Here is an 18,656-nt window from a genome sequence, read left to right on the forward strand (position 1 = left end):
CATGAATATTAATGCAGTTCTGTTCAGGTTGTCACAGAGTTCTGTTCAGGGGGGGGAGGTTGGGCTGCCACGTTATCATGTTACTGGATTTGTTTAAAAGAGATTCCAATACGTTTAATTAAAAATAAATGAAATAAAACAAAAGACAAACAAACAAACAAAAGGTCCCTGACACGGTTCTCTAACTGCAGCCGCGAGCAGCCGCGCTCTTTGTGTTACATAAAGTCCCATCTGCGCTCACGGAGTGTGGCTCGCTAAGGATGCCATCAGGTGACGTTTCTGACTTAATGGTATTCTTTCAGAGCTGGAGCAATAAACATTAAGGGGCCTTAATTGTATTCTTTGCAGTGGGAGCAATAAACATTAGGGGCCCTATCGTACCCTTTCCCAAAATGTCCCCCAAGCCCAATTTGGGGAGTTCTAATTTCAAATCCTCCCTCCTATTCCATGTGTTTTGAAATTGGGGACTGGACAAAAACAAAGAAATGAAATTAATAGGCATATCTCCACATAACCAGTTTCTGGAGGGATGGAACAGTTCTTATTCCCTGACACATCAGAGTCCCGACAGAACAAAATAAGATGAGCCCAGTGATCTCATTTGTTTTTCCACGGTGCCAACTTTTGATAAACTGCAGGTACCAGGCACAGAGCTTCAGGGCTAAATTCTTAAGTGGCACATAGAGAAGACCCATGGAACAAAGGATTAAATTGCCTTGAAGACTGAGAAGATTGTGGGATTTTAAATGGAACCAAGCATGAAGTGATAATTCACGGTAATCCCCGGCTCTGTATTTCATCTGCATACATCTGCCTTTGGTTGTTTTTCTCCTGTGATGGCCTGTACACCACGGTAACAAACTTCCCGTGAAATCAGGAGTCTCATTTTATCATGTGTCACATCAGACGGTCAGCATGCTAGCAAGGGAGAGAGCAGTTTTAAAATTATTATTTTAAGATCTGCACCTGACATGTTCATATCAGTAACTCATTAAATTCTAGTGATTTTGCTAGAATTAATGGTACGCTTGTTTTACTCACTTTTTTTGTTTTGTTCTAATTTTGCTCTTCTCTTTTTGCCACAAACCTATGTGACTTGGGTACAGTTAAGTCTATGAATTGGTGAGTGGTAGATATAATTTCAAGTAATAGACCCATCATTTCTTCTATTGTGTATTTTATCATAATTCCTCATAGATGAGATCTTTAGCTAAGGTAAATTGCAAATGAAAATTCACAGAACAGTCAGCATCAGGTCGTATATTAGGTACTGTGCAGTAGTTTGTGGTTTGGAGCTCTAAGTAAGCAACATTAAATTGAAATAAATACAATCAGATGCTATATTCTGAAGAGTTTAAATAATCCTAATACTATACTACTTTAAATATTATACTTTACCCAGGTTGGACAGTTTTGCTTTTTGTTAATTTACTTAAAAAGAATTGTAACTTCCTACCAAAATGGGGAATGAGCATGTGAGCAGATGTGAGCAAAGAAAGTAGAAATAAGTTCCTGTTGGTTATTTTATTTAACACTGTGGTTTTCCGCACAAAGACATTTAATTTCAAAGTGCTTCTACTTGGCCACAGCAGTAATTGTGTATAATATCCATTATCTTTTAATTGGAATTATTTTTTATCTTTGGCTACATTTATCTGAGGATCCCTTCAGAAAGCCCACCAGAAGCTCAAATTCCAATTTGTTCTCTCAGCTTGACTAATGATAAAAAGTATCAAAAACGACTATTATGTGTTTATAAATCACCTCTTTTATCCTGATGCAGTTCTGGGATTTTACGCTGTTAAGTGTTATTTCTCTGTGAAATGTAAATGCAAAAATAACAACAAATTCAGCATAAACAATGGCACAAAGTGAAAAGGAACAAAACCTCTTTAATGGAAGCATTACAAAAGCAAAGCATGAAAAGAGAACAGCATAAAATATGGATGAGAAAATATATTTCTCACAGATTTAAAAAAATGATGAGTCAAAAAGAACCCCGTTCCCTTATCACCTAACAGTTCCATTTGGAAAAGCGTAGAATCCTTGGCACAAAGGCGAACGCACCTTAATTGGACCCGCTTTCATCCACCTGCTACAGTTTCCTTTCAGTCACACTGCATTTGTCTAACAACACTTGTTTACATTCCCTTGCTAGCACATTAGCATTTATTTCATTTTATAAAATAAGAAGTATGGCCAGTTTAAAGTGCTGAAGTTACAGTGGCCAAGAAACTGTAGGTCAGGTTGTGGAGCATACACTTCTCACTGTGAAGTATTAGCCTTAGATCATAATGGGCTTCCAAACATCCTCGATTAATTAAATCATCCACACAACAATTATTTATTGAGCGCCTGCTGTGTGCCTGGCAGTCTGCTAGGAATTCAGGAGGGGAAGTGCCCAGGGCACAGCTCCAGCTGGATTCCCCCAGCCTTCGTCTATGTTAGGCCTCCATCAACACCTCCCCTGAGCAACCCATGCACAGGTCTTGCCCCACAGCTACTCCTCTTTTTGACTGAGCTCTGAGTTTACGTAAATTGGACAGGATGCGACCTTCATGGGCCATCAGAACCATGCTTCCCACAGCCTCTGAGGCTAAATATTGAACCACTTACTCAGAGGCTCACTGATGTTTGTTGGGCCGCTGCATTGGTCCCGAGATCCCCTTTGATGTCAACTACACGTGATACCTGTTGACCCAGCAAAGAATATGGGCACTTGTGATGCTGCAGAGCACCTGTAGCAGCAACCAGCCTGACTCTCTGGCTCTCACAGGGATCTCATAGCTAGACCTGCAAGGCTTGAAGTCATAGGATTTTGCCTTTTGTAACAACAGAGCCATTTTCCTTTGTTACCAAGAGATGGACTCACAAGTCCAGGACTAGGGTCTTTCGTTCAGTCTCCACATGCCCCCAGGCAGCCTCCTTTTGATGTGTTCAGACACACCAAACAAGGGCCCCTAACCCTCGGGCCTCGCTTTTGGGTACTGTATCTCTTATCTCCAGCACAGCACGTCACCACAAAGTTTATCTCCCAATGACAATAAGGTAAATGCTATCTCATCACTCATCTTGAATATTGATCCTAATCCCCCTTTTCTTAAAATGTGTCTGATACTTGGTGTAGCTTATCTTTCACATATTACACTCACGATTTTCTGTTATCTCTCCCATCCTTGATTTAAGATTCTCAACGACCTGTTTTTTCCACCAAAATCATAACTCACATCCCTTTGTCTTTCCTTGATGACTGAGTACATAGGCCTTTGTTCCAACCCAGAAGTTTCATCTGGCTACTCTGTCTCATAACAGTGTCCCCTCTGATGGATTGCAGGGCCATCCTGTGGCCTTGCTTCTTGTGAACTGATGTCTCAGATGATGAGCCTCAGCCTGCTCTCCCATGCCTCTGAATGTTACCTGCACAGAAGCATGTCTGAGTGATCTTCCTAACTCCTGGTATTCCATTATCTCACCGTGGTACCCCTGGTGCTAATCATGGACTGAACTTTGCCAGACTGCAAACCCAGACCAGAGATGCTCTCTCTGGTGACTGTGATTTGTAGCTCAGCTCTACCTCCACTTGCAAACCTGACCAGGTCACTAACCTCTTTTTTGACAAAATCAATAGGTCTTGACCTTAGTCCCAGTGATTATCCCTTTTCTACTTGCTTGATTACCCTATCAGGTCAAATTCTAAGACACAAATTTTTGAGGTGCAAAATGTTCATCATCCTCTCCACTTAGAGTGGAATCTGTCAGGATGCTTTCATCAGCAAACAATAAACCTTGACTCAGCTGGCTTAAATAAGGAACACTTATTATTTCACATAATATGAGTCTGGAGGTAGGGTAGCTCCAGGTTTGTTTAATTGGACAGTTCAATGATGTCATCAAGAAACCACAGACTTTCCATCTTTCTGTTCTGCTCTCTTAGCATGTGGGCTTCTCCTTATGGTTTGTTCCTTTTATGATTACCAGTTGGCTGTTTTCAGTTTCAGTTATCATAGTGACATCAAAGGCAGAAAGATAGGAATGTTAAATCCATTGAATATATTATTATCCACAAGGTAAACCATTCCCATCATCTCTCAGAAGGTATCTGTTATTGAATCACTGGTTAGAATTACTCCCCATACCCATGCCTAAAGCAGTTATTGATAAAATGAATTATCTGTGATTGGCTTTGATCAATCATAATTTAGTCAGTATGTCTAGGAAGGAAATGATTCCCCTCAAAGACACATGGAGGCCCAACAAAGAACAAAACTTCTGCTATCAAGGAGGAAGGGGAGTCATGCTTGTTGGGTAGGTGACCATGTAAGTCGAGCACATTTGTCACTCATGTATTCACTGTGGAGGTTAAAAGAAAGCTCTGCTCACTCTCTGCCTGATTGCACTGGCAGGGTCCACCTATCCCAGGGTTTGCTCACATCACTCCATGCTGTGTTCCCCACGGGTCCTCCTCCAGAGCCTGTGGAGTGAGGCGCGGGTTATTTTTCTTGATGGAGCAGCAAGCTTCCTATCTTCTTGTAACAAATGTATCATAAATGCAGCAAAGGGATTGCTCCCTTTCTTAAAGTATTTCATTTTCACGCAGCAGACTTTTGACTGTGCCAGGGGCACTGGTATCCTTAACCTCTGTGTTAGTCAGGGGTGAACTGTACATATAAGTAAATGTAAGATACTTGTTTCTAAATGTGGTTTATAAAAACCTTTAAACGGAAAGCAAAATGAAAAACTGATACAACAAATACCAGTAGATTCTCCATCTAGGTTCGTCTATAGTTAACACTTTGGGAAATACATATGCATAATCACACACACAAGCTGTACATTTATATGCTGCAGAATTATAATACTCCTGTATATTTCAGAATGCATCTCCTATCAGTAAGAACATTTTTCCATGTAACCAAAATGCCATTATCATATTTAGAAAAATTAACAATGATTCCCTGATGTCATCTACTATTCAAATCACATACAAATCTTCCATTAGGCTTACATGTTTTTATAGTATTTTTTTTTCTGAGCTTGGATAGCTTGCATATTGCCTTTGATTACCATGTCTCTTTAATTTTTCCTCCCAACTATCTTTTCATTTAGTTTTTTGTAATATTGTCTTTTGAAGAGTCTAAGCCAGTGGTTTTGTAGAATGTCCCTTGTTTGATCTTGGCCTGATTGTTTCCTTCTTGTGTTTTGTTTCTTCATCTCCGATATGTCTTATTAACCAGAAGTTAAGTCTAAAGGCTTAATTAAATTCAGATTAAACGTCATTGTGTATACATTATATTGCATTACTTTATGAGCTGCATGATTTCAAGTTGCCCTTCCATTAGTTATGCTAACTTTGAACATTTGATTAAAGTATGATTTTCAAATTTTTCTATTGTAAAAATACAATTTTAAAAAATTATTCCATAGAGAATGTCCATTGAATAATTTTGAGTACCTATTTTTATGATTGTATTCATTTTTTAAAAATTAAGTCATTCTACTCTGTAATGTATTAACCTATTTTTTTCATGTTTATAGCAAAAGCATTTGAAATTTTACACGAATATGCTGTTTTTAAAGTGGGCTAAAAATGCTCTTTGTATTTTTATTCTCTGACATATTAGTGTAGTAATTTTATCTCTAAAAAAAGCTCTCTTGCATACCTGAGATACATTTTCTGGCTTTGGAGAAAACATCCGTAGCTTTCACAGTTTTTCATTGATTTGCAGTTATAATTTTTCTAACAAGGCGTCCTGGGTGAAGGAAGCGGTAGGCGCGCTGCTCAGCAGCCTCAGCGTGGGCCTCGTCCCAGCAGGAAGCTGCGCTGAACAGCTTCCACGCCAATTGCTCAGGCTGCTGAAATATAAATTATAAGGGAGAAAAATTATAAAGTGAGTCAGTATTTTAGTTGGGAAAATATATATGATTTAGGTTCTGAGGGAAATTAGTTTTAACCGGGAGAAAAATAGAAGTCTAAATTTCCGTATAAGAGAGCTGAAACCAGGAGACCTGCGGGATCCTTCCTGTGATATTTCTCCCTGACATAAGCTATGTGTGCACTTCTATCGAGAACTGCTAAACATAAATAAATGCTCAATCGTTTTTACGTTTAGTTTTCAACATTCAGCGCAAATGTTAGGATTTTGCCTTTAAAAAAAATCTTGCTGTTTGAAGGGTCTTAGCTTTTCTCTTTGGAAAATGTATGGTGGACATTATAACTTCAAAGTCAGTTTACTCAAAAATGCAAAATGCTGATGCTGACATCGAGTATGCTTGATGTGCCCGGGAGGCTACATTTTAGAGTGAAAACATCTCATAGATACAGCTTTTTTAGACTTCCTGGTCACCATTTGGCCTTTGCATTAATTTTTCATCAGCAATATTTGTCCCCTTCGAGGTAAACACTGTATGAAGTATAAAGTAAGAAAATATGAATGGGAAGTTTCTCTTCACACCTGTGTCTATACATGCCTTTTTAAGCTGTATTCACTCTTGTATAAGGTTTGGCAAGACACGAATACATTTCTTCAATTGTAATAAAGAGTATTTGCTTGATGTGTTTTGTCTTCAGGCATGACAGAAACTCTTCAAAACATTCATGTTATTTGAGCTCTTACGACCTTTGTGAACGTGAAGACGCATTGCTTGGTCCAGTCATCTCCATGCAGTTTTCTGAAGCTGAAGCACAGACACGCTAATACATTTACCCCACATCAGCAGACTTTACTGGGGCTGAACCTTCACCTCTGGAGGGGAGGAAATACAGGTTAATTACTTTGCCAATCACATTCGCTCTGCGTGTCTTTTTGTTTCCTTTTATAAACATTGGGAATTGTAAAAGAATACTTTAAATTTGGCAATAAAGTTAAATAATCAAGTCTAAAATGGTATTTAAATAGTGCCTAAGGCAATTTGTAAACTCACTTAGCAAACAGATGACTAGTTAGTAGAAAAAAGTATCAGAGTAGTATATTATTTACATTTTCCTTAGGATGGCTTGCTCAGTATTAGCTTTCATCATTTAAAGCGCCCCCTTTGCGCTCCCGTGCGAATACACTCCATACTACCTATGTCAGCTTTATACTGAGCATGTTGAGGTTATTAGGCCTTAGAGCAAGGAAACAAATGTTAATGACGATGTTTCCAACTGGTCAAAAACTTAAAAGCACATACAATGTTCCATGCTTCACTAATGTCTAAGTTATTTATAAACATCTTAAAATCCCAGTTGGGCATGATTCACTTCCATAAATATTGTAAAGAAGAGAGATGCATCTTGTTTTTTTCAATGGTATTGTTCCTAGTGAGCTGTGAGCTATGGGCAGAAACATGTACGTTTTGTGAAATGAATTCTTTTTTTAGTGCTCTGTATCAGTTCACATTTGCTGAATAACACCGATCACACCATTTAGTGACTTAAAAAACAGTTTGCATGGGTTGGCGCTCTGAGCTGGACTCAGCTGGGCGGTGCTGGTAACCTTTGTGAGTGCGCACCTCTGTGTATTTGGGGAGCTGCCCTACCGGCAGGCCTCTGGCTGACAGTTGGCCGGATGGCTTCCCATTGTCCGCAAGGTTAGCTCAGGCTTCTGCTCATAGAAACATTAAGGTGCAACAGAATGCACAGCCTCATGGTGACCAGGCTCAGAACATGCCCATGATTTTAACCAAACCAATGTGCAAGTCCAGTTGGAATACAAGAAGTGAAGAAATAAACTCTACCCCTTGACGGGAGGAATCACAAACAATTGTGACCTTTTGCAAACTACCACATACCTAAGAAGGTGGGAGAATTTTAAAAAAATTCTCTATGTGAACGTTTTCTAAACTAAATACTTAATATACACAGGTTACCATGCTCTTGTCATCATTTTTATTTCTGCAAACAAGATTTTTCTATGTTAGAATTCTAAAAGTAAAAATATCTGTTACTTTCATAATAATCTTTGCTTTGCAAAATATCTGACCTTATTATACAGTAAGATTTCCTTAAAAAAACTCATGAGATAAGCGAGATCATTATTGTTGAAAGCATTTAATGGCTTAATGAAATAGTTGGATACCATTCCACTGCCTTTTTTCTATGCTCATCAAAATTTTAGCTACCCTTTAAGAAAACATTCCCCTAACAATTTCCTTATGCATGACCCTGAAGCATTTTCTCCTATCTTAGATAAAAATTGTATCTTTAACAGGGTAAGAAAAACATCATTAAAAGTCCACAGCTAACTCAAATCATTAAATAATTAAATTTTAATACTTTCATGTAAAATAGTTAAATTTAACTATTATGAGCAATACTGGTTTGTGTGGTATAACTGAAAAAAAGTAGGGGACAAATTTATATAAAAGTTGGTCTGTTATGTACAATTCTTCTAACTCTGTTATTCTAATTCAGAAATTATTGCTTAATTATTTGTCTTTATTACTAAATGCAAAAAAGCTGTGAAAGTAAGTAGCAGGTGTATCTAATCCATTATAATGTCCTTAACCTATTTCCTGACATACAATGTGATCAATAGATGCTTTTCAAGAAAACAAAATAAGTAGAAGTGTTTTTTAACAGTAAACTACATAAGTTACAAATGCTATGATATGAGTATCAAGTGAGATCTATTTTATGTTAAATGTTGTCATGTTTAAGAATATATCAGGTTTCTTCCTTGTGGGTCAATCTATTATAGAAAATATATATTTATTTGATAAATAGCCCAGAAAATCAATCATATTAACTTGGGCCAGGTTTTACAGTCCTGTATTTGAATCCTTATTTTATTTTATGATTTGTACAAATGTATTTACTATTTTAAGCACAATTTATTAAGATAATTTTACTTTGGAAATGGAAGTATTTCAAGAATACTAATATTCTATTAAAAAATGAAACTAACCAATGATGTTGTAAAATCAAGATAGGAAATCAAATACTTTAAAACATCATCACCATCATCATCATGATCAATAACTCATGGAGAATATAAATAATCAACCAATAAATACCCATTGAGGTTGATTTTTAGATTTTCTATGAAGAACATTCTGTGGAAAAAGAGATTCTAAATGCCTTTTATGTAAAAAAAAAGGGTTTCAGGATTAAAATGTTTGGCATATGGTGCATATCACAGTATTTTTAGGGGCTTTAATTCTCATTAATGTGTCAAAGTTTCCACAGTTTAAAAGAGTGGTGCCCACATTTTTGGACCATGGTGCTTTAATAATAGATGGTAACATGTTTCACTCTGCACATTTTTGAAAATTAGAATTATAGAAAAAAATTCAGAATTGTAAAATACATTAGATACCAGACTAAATGGGCCCAGTATGTTCTGAATATCTGTCAGTGACAAATACAAAATTGTTTTATAGAAATACATGTTCTTTAATTTTTAAAGCATTACCTCATATTCTTTATTGAAGGTTCTATAAAGAGATTTGTTAACACTGGCTTGTAAAACTTATAAAATGTTAAGAGATGTCATGATTGGATGTTTCTACTGTGATTTAAATGATTGTTAAATTTGCAGCAATAAAACTCTCCCTCCAGAGTGGCTCCTGTTTTGAGACACTTCTGAAAGATCTGCTATGCTGAGCACACAGACATGCTTCTAAGAGGTAACTGTTACTCCTGCCTGTTCAGAAGTTAGTCAGAGAAACGTTTAGAGTATTGTGCAGAGATGCAAATAGAAACATGTTAGTCCACATCATTATGGAACTTCAGGTGTTGTTTACACTGTCAGATATGTGAAAAATGCTATAGTCGTAAGTGGATTTCAATTTCAGCACCGTGGCAGTTTAACAACGATATATTACATTTATGTGTATTGTTAGAAATACGGTCACTCCTTTTGACCTTAACTTTTCAACAAAATGATCTTATTATATTAAAGAATTTTACTAAATTTTTGTTCTATCGATATTAACGTGTACATTTTGAATGCAATTATGTTTTCTTCTTATTATTTTAACAGAATATAAATTAAAGTAAATGTTAGTATGTAAGAAATGTACATTAAAGAAAATATTTTTAAAAATCTAAATTATTTTTTCATTTGTTAAAAAGTAAATTTTCTCTTAAGTACAAATAGTCCCCGATTTGTGATTGCACGACTTAAGGATTTTTTTTACTTTATTTTAATGAGGCAAAAGTGATATGCATTTGGTAGAAATCGTACTTTGAATTTTGATGTCTTCCTGGATTAGCACCTGTACCCCTCTCCCTCCTGATGCTGACTGGCAGCTCCTGTTCAGGCGCCCCATCACGATGGTAAACAACAGATGCTCCCTAGTGTCCTGCGCTACCAGTATTGTATGAATATTGTGTTCTGAGCTTGTTTAAGGTAAGCTAGGTTGATCGATGATGTTCAGTAGGTTAGGTGCATTAAATACAGTTTTGACTTACAATATTTTCAATTTACGATGGGTTTACTGGAATGTAATCCATAGTAAATCCAGAAGCATCTGTATTCAAAACTTATCATCTGTCAGAGGGGAAGGGGTGGAGGGGACTGGATGAAAGAAGGTGGAGGCATTAAGCAATAAAAACATGTAAATATAACACAAAGACATAGATGAGAGGGAAAGGGGGGTAGGGGTAGGTGGAGTTGGGCAAAGGGGAAGAAAATGGGGACAGAAAGAGACTTTGCTTGAGGTGATGGATGTACAGTGCAGTGTGCGGATGATGTCTGAATGAGTTATACATTTGAAACCTGTTTTGTAAACCAATGTCTTCCCAATAAGTTCAATAAAATAAACTCACAGTAATCACAAAAACAACTTATCTATGCAAAATATATTTTATAATTATTAAATAACAACTTACACAAATAAATGTGAAACTTCAATGAATTTTTGTAAAATTATTTACATTTTATATGATATATTTATACAAATAAAACCATTTAGAGTTCTAGCAGATCTTTCTAGGTAGCATCGTCAGAAGTTGGTGTTATACTTCATGCATGTAAAACAGACACCAACATACATACAGATTCAAGAATAATAAGAATCTTTTAACATTACAAAAATTTTCTCAGCTTCCATGTGCATCATGTGCTAAATTTTTAGTGTTCTGGAACCATGAATTGGGATGTGAACAGCAGCTAAAAAATGGATGCTCAGCACTACTGGGAAACCGACTGTCACTCAAGGATCTCTTGCATTTCTACTGTCTGAGAGAAGGATTTGACAAGTTAATTAATTTGAATTTTTCTAACCTAAGCACATCTGCAGCTAAACTGCCTGCCCTTTGAAAATTGCCCATCTCTAAACTGGGCAGGGGCATAAACCTCAGCCCTTCAGCCTATTCAAATATGGTTACCTTTTCTTTGGAAGAAATACAGCAAAAGTGGTAGAACAGTGTATCCTTGGAGCTCCAACCATGTTAATCAACCAGAAGGGTGTGTGAGGTCCCAAGGTGTGCTATGTACCCATGATGACTGCTAGATGTTAGTGAGAGGGATATCTATAGTCTCAGGTACATTTATTTTCTGTGGGTTTGTGAGACATCAGTCCCCGAAAGCACAGGATGGCAAGGGATTCCTTTGCCTCGGTCTATAGTGGTGCTGAGTCAGCACACAATTCCCTTACCATTGAAGTGGCTTTCGAAGGCAAATTCAGAAGGACCATTTATTGAAGCAGTGTCATCCTTATGAATATAAATATAAATGAATACATATGCATATGCATGAACATATGTATTTGTATATTTGAAACCTGTTTTAGGCTAAGAGAAAATACTAGCTGGAAAACCAGAAGGAGTTGAGTATCTTCCTTAGGAACAAAGGATAAGATTAAGGAAGGAGACAGGTTGTAAGAGGAGGAAATTGAATTTGTAATACTAGTATAAAATATTTGGTGATAGAGCATTGACCCATATGTTTAAAGGCAATACAATCAATTCTATTACATGTATACTCATTTGCCTTCTTCTTTAATAAAAAATTACATAAATAAATATACACATTTAATTTCCTTTTTGAGTAGATTCATATATGTGTGTGTGTGCATCTTTTTGAAATCTAATAGGAAAATAGAGATCTCGGTATTTAATGCCAATGGTATTTATCACATGCTTTATAACAACAGTATATGTATGTATATATAAAATATTGAAGAAAAAACTCAAGAATGTCTCAGCTCCCTCCTCAAAAGAATTACAACAGCTACTTATTATTACCAGTGATCTTGGTCAAAGGAGACAGAAGGTGGCATCCTGAAGGAGTTATGCCAGATCATTACATTTTAGCAGACAAATCAGGTGCAAGAGTTCTGCCATGAAAAACATCCAAAGGCTGCAGGTTCTAAGTGGAGAATTTACACGTAGAGGTTGGGACAAATTAGAGAGCGATTTTCTGAACCTAGTAATGCAGCTTTGGGGGAGAAAAAGGTTGAGCGAGGAGTTAAGTGAGGCGTGACCATCATAGGAAATGCCTGGGTAGCTGGTATAAATGACCGTGAATTTAACCTATAGTTAACCTTATGAAAAGTTATCTAATCCAAACTCCATGTCTTACCTCCAGTTTATTCAGTCTGAAAGCATCCTAAAATCTTTGGAGGGTGGCATTTTTGCCAATATTTGCATGCTCAAGCAGCATCACAAATAAAAAATAATAGTTTAATGTTACATTGGGGAAGCTAAGCACTCAAATAGGTGAGCAGGGATTAGCTGCCTTCTAATTATAAAGAGAGCTCTTAGAGCTTAATCCCCAGGAGCTATTCGCTCCAGTGTTTTTAATGGCCCATAATAGCTCAAGTCTGCATAGAACACATATGCATGTATTTATATCTATATTGATACATATTTCATGTATCAATTTCTATTCCCTCGTTAGAATTTGTGCTGTGAATTACTATAGTACTCTTTTGTCTAAAGTGTAATTATCTAATTATGTGTTCTGGGAGATAACATAGCTAGACTCATGGAGCACCAATTCACAAGCATTTAATTTTTGTTTTTAATAAGAGACAATGAGAAAAGGGATCTTTTACCCTTTAGAGGGGGACACAGTACTTATGCCTAAGTGGTGCTTTCAGAATTGGAATTTTCCTTGCCAGCCCCTCTGGGCATCTCATTAAGCGTTTCTGGTATTTACTACAGGGCAGTTTTGCCCTCTGATAGGACCCTTAAAGAAATCCCGTTAGTAAATCACAGACTAAGAAGTCAAGCATTATGAACCTATAGTAGCCAGGTAACATCAAATAATTCTACCAAGATGTGGTCTTTAATTGTTTTTTAAGGTTCAAAAAAACCCCTGTGAAATGTCTTCTCTTTCGAGTTTACTAAATAGTAATATAATGAGTCAGCAATGAGTCATCCACATAATTTGGTGGAATCAAAGGAACTAGTGGAAGCTTATGTGATTGGCCAGTAATCCTAAAAAAAAAGGTAAGAATAGGCTCCATGGAAGCATGTTCTCCCCTGCCCCTGCCAGTGGACTGAGTGGCCGGAACTTTATGAAGAGGCAAAGGTTGTAGGTCTCTTTTCATAATAAAGGCTCCATTAAAGCTATGTTTTGGCAGTCTGATAGATGAATGAAAAATCTATTTAAAGTTGGTATATCTAATACTAAATGTCACGTCTTCCTGGTTGGCACACATTCATCACTTAATTTCCCAGTACAGTAAACAACTTGTAACTCACCAGTTACTTTGATTGACAGCAGCCTTGGGCATTTCTTAGCACTCACGCACTGTATTGCAAGGAGTCAAACTTCCACGGTAATTGGCTTCAACAACAATAATAATGATAGAAATAATAATAATCCCAGAGTTCATTTAAAGACTCAAAGAGAAGTAAGTCAAATATGAGGACAATAAATTATGAGAAGTTCTCATTTAAGTAAGTAACAGGTTTAATAGCTTTCTCTAAGTACTGAGATCATTCAATTGAACATCTGCTTTCCAGCTGTGCACATTGATATATTACCAGGTTTTTATTCCCTTCTACTCTAAATGTATCCAGAAGTTTTTAGGAGTTGCACTACCTGACTTTTTGACAAAGCCTTGATTGTGAAAGATATAAAAATGTCAAAAATTCTGTAGGTCATATTATACTCAGGATATTATTTTTCAATTGACTCCAAAGACAGATGTCCACGAACAATTAAACCATTTTCCAATCACACCTTGTTCCAGCTGGGATCAGAAAATTAAAAAGAAATAAACCCTCATAATTTACTTATTGCTGGAGTTCTTATAGTTTTCTGTTAATAGAGTCTAATTAAATAATTCTATCAATGGAAAAGGTATATTGTACATTGCTTGAACCTCTGAAGTTGGCTCTTTGATATTAAATTTTGTATTTCTTCTCTAATAATAATTTATATACTGAACAACTACTTTCAGAAAAATCCCATTAGACGGAGATTAGGTTCTCTTAAACTTGCTAAATCCCAAGTCACATCTTAGAGAGTTTAGTCATAAAGTACTATACTAAAGAGAGAGACAGACAGAGAGAGAGAGAGAGAAAGAGAGGGAAAAAGACTTTCTAATCAAAATGGATGTAACCCAATGTCTTCTCTAATAGGGCAATATGGGTTGTGTTCTCCCCTTTTGGAAGAAAAAAAATCCCAAATAAGATATCTTCTTCCAATCAGCCTTTATAGTTACTGTCACCATAGCAACTAAATAGCTCAGAGTTGCAACCTAAACAAGGGACCAAATAACATGAGCTTATGAGCCCCTGCATTATTGCATTATCAGTGTTCATAAGATAGTAATTCAAAAACGCTCAAGCCATACCCACAAAGGAAAAGCCTTTATTCTCTCTTTCTCTGATCAAAAGTATGGTTAATAAAAGTATTTCTCCATGTTCTGGGCTTTATGGATTAAATAGCTTAAGATGTGGGCTGATGTAACCCGAAGGGATCATGTAAGCATCCCAGTCCCTGGGCTCACCTCACAGTGGCAATCTTCTGGCTGGCAAAGTAATTCACAACTGAAGACGAAATTTATTGATTGATTGGTTTAATTTTATTAAATGACACCAAAGAAACATGGGTTGTTGTTTTTTTCTTAACAACATATGTAATTAGGAGAATATAAAGTAGGACAGATTTGGACTGCTCCAAATGAGTTCTATAAATAACAGACCCTGGAGCCACCACAGCTTTTCAGATTCTTAAAAGAATGTTGTAATTTGTGAGATGTTTGTAAAATTCTCTGCTTTAATTGTTATTCAGAGAGCAATATGTTTCTGAGTATCTAAACATGTTAGGTGTATATCTGAGAAACATTACTAATAGTAATAATAATAAAAGTAATAATAGTTAATAGCTAACATGCCACTTGCCATGTAGTATGTCTTCTAATTCACACTATTGTTATTCCCATATTACAATGAGCAAATTGATTCACAGAGAGAATAAGTAACATCCTAAATTTAGTAAGAGAAAGAGGATTTGAACCCAGGTCCTCTGACGCCAAAGCATGCTCTCAACCCCTAGGTACTGTTCAAATATTTTGTGCTGGGCCTAGAAGGCCCAATAGGATGGCTAAAAATACAAACTGATGTATATTTCTTTTCTTTCTTTCTTTCTTTCTTTCTTTCTTTCTTTCTTTCTTTCTTTCTTTCTTTCTTTCTTTTCTTCTTCTTTTTTTTAATATCTTTATTGATTTCAGAGAGAGGAGTGGAGAGGGAGAGAGAGATAGAAACATCAATGATGAGAGAGTCACTGATCAGCTGCCTCCTGTACTCTCCCCACTGGGGATCGAGCCTGCAACCCGGGCATGTGCCCTGAGCGGGAATCGAACTGCGATCTCCTGGATCCTAGGCCGATTCTCAACTGCTGAGCCACACCCGGCAGGGCTGGCATATATTTCTTGATCTCCTTCCTTCACTATTTATTCAACGTGCTATTTTTTCTATTATGACTGCACCTTCTTTGTGCTAAATTTATATCTAATTTAAGCTCTGTGCCTTTACATCATTCTTGGCAAGATTAACTTCGGTTACCTTCCACAAATTTATCTTTTTTAAATGGTAGCCTTTGAACTCATAGCTTGTTATGCCCATGCATTTAATACTTACCATATCCAATCCAATATACTTCAGCTCTTTAAGAATAGTCAAAGTGCCCCTCTCCCTGTACTTCTCAGAAAACAAACCTACCAATAGAGAAGAGATTGCAGGCTCAATTATCTCAAAGTGCCCTGGTCAGAGGGTTTGCGAGAAAAGTCACTTAAAGCCACTGAATTTTTTTGGTGATGAGCACCAACCACAGAAGAGGGCAGTGACCCCTGAGGATAAATCTTAGCATGAATGGGAGAGAAAGAGGCCAGCGGCAGCTCCATCTCGGCTTTTCACACTGTGTGTTGAGAGGAAGAAAAATCAGAGTCAGGGTCTGGTGCGTGGGGATTTCTGCCACAGGTAGAAAACAACTATTTCTCTGTGGCTGACTGGAAACAAGTGATATCTGAGCCACTGCAGTCCCTATAAAGGCAAGAGATTCCCAGTCTAGTGGGAAATCAGAGAAATAAATATGAGAGTTCTAGTTATATGTTGTAGTTATATTACCATAAATTATACACTGAAATAATATATGGAGTCAATTTGCTTCTCTATAAAGTTATAAAAAATTCCAGATACATTCTCAGACACTTAACAAACCAAACTCCCCCCCTCCTTTTACAATCAACCAAGATGCATTTAATAAATAATAAAATAAATGAGAAAAGCCTTTGTGTTTTTACTTGAAAAGAGTTGACTTTCTTCCAGATAAAAAATTCTGGGAACATGCTAAGCTACTTTAGCCAAGATAATGGTCATTCCAAGGCCTACGAAGGTCATCGTGGAGAGAGGATCAGCCGCCTCGGGAGGGACGTCGGAGGCTTAGGTGCAGGTGGACGGTGAGAAGTTACAGTTCATTAAGTCCTGAACGCTTTGCAACTTAAAGAGGAAATGAAGTATGGAGAGCCCATGTAGTTACAACACAGTGTGAAAAATTCTACATTAAAAATATAAGTACAGGGTGTACAGAGAACTGGTGTTTCAGCCAGAAGGGGGGAAAGAGGCCTGAGGAGGGAGCAGACAAAAACCCCATCAGGCAAGCTCCTTGGTGGATGTGACATCTCAGGGACTGAGTTTTGAATAATAACAAAAAATTGGCCAGCCAAGGGACTGGCTGAAAGAGATGGCATTCTGCACACAAAGTTCAGTGTGGCACTTCCAAGGGTCCTTAACTAGTTAAGAACGACTGGATGGTAAAACTTCATGAGTCAGAAAAACTGAGTCTGCAGACTTTGGCAGAAGCCCGATTATGAGAATTGGCTATGCTTTGGAATTTGAATTTTAGCCTGAAGGCATTGGGGAGCAATGAAGGGGTTTTAGCAGTGAAGTAACAGCTCTTTAGGTTTTTCAGAGGTTTGAATTTTTAATTCATCTTTCAGCAGGTGGGATGTTAAGAGGATCAGAAGGCAAATCAGCCTGGGGCCCGAAGAGCAGTCACGATAATTCAGATGCGACACCATGCTGGTGGCAGAAGAAAGAAGCCGTGAGAGTCAACAGGAAGGGTGCAGCTGAGTGTGATTCAGGGTCAGAATTGATGGGACTTGGTCACCACTGGCTGGAAAAGGGAAGGAAGCAAAGCAACAGGCAGGGAAGAGCAGTGTTGTGAATCCCATGAGTTCTGGACACAAGGCTTTTCCAGCTCCTCAATTACTGAGCTTTCAACCTGTTGGACAAAAATGTCCACAAGTGAACATGGCTCACTGAGGGCAAACTAAAACATATGTAGTAACAATGGCTAATGGATTCTAGGAAATTCTTGGGAGATTAGCCAGGAGGACTTGCAGCTTCCTAGAAAAAAGAAGAGGAAGTGGCGTTTTTCCAACACACTCTCCTTCTCTGCCCTCCTGATTCAGTCGGAAGAAATAAAATAAAGTCAGAGCCTACAGTTGGCGTTCAACTAGAAGTATATACCCTCAGAATAACCCTGGCCTTGTCATTCTACAAAAACATCTATTGCAATTTTAAGTGTCTTCTCAGCTAGATACTTCAGGGCATGGACAGTGTCTTATACCATAGTAGCCTGGGAAGTGAGAGAGAGAGAAAAGTATGTTGAAAGGTTAAATCTTAAAAAACAATCTTCTTCAAGCCCTGTGAACCCCACTCAGGACATGGCAATGTTAATGCAGCATTTCTAAGTTGTAATCATCCACAGAGCAAGTGTTTACTGAGCACATAGAATGTGCCATGCCCTGTTCTAGGGGCTGGGGATACAGCAGTGAAAAAAAAAACAGGCAAAAACCTCTGTCTTCATAGAGCTTACATTTCAGGGTGAAATGTGAAGGTGTAAAAAAGTACAAACTTCCAGTTATAAAATAAGTAAGTCATGAGGAGGAAATATACAGTATCGTGACTATAATCAATAATACTGTACTGCACATTTAAAAGTTGTCAAGAGATCTTAAGTTTTCATCACAAGAAAAAAATGTAACTATATATGGTAACAAATACTAACTAGACTTATTGTGAAGATCATTTCACAATATATATAAAAATCAAAACATAACAATGTATATATGAAACTAATATAATGTTATATGTCAATTATACCTCAATAAAAAAAAATAAAATGGATGTGATTCTAAATCAGGCCTGCCCTATCTGCTTTAGTGGGAATGGAGTTTGTTGCAGAGTAAATCTGGAATTTGGGTTCAAGTAT

The sequence above is a fragment of the Miniopterus natalensis genome, chromosome 5, assembly GCF_054644295.1.
Source record: "Miniopterus natalensis isolate mMinNat1 chromosome 5, mMinNat1.hap1, whole genome shotgun sequence".
NCBI classification, from domain to species: Eukaryota; Metazoa; Chordata; class Mammalia; order Chiroptera; family Miniopteridae; genus Miniopterus; species Miniopterus natalensis.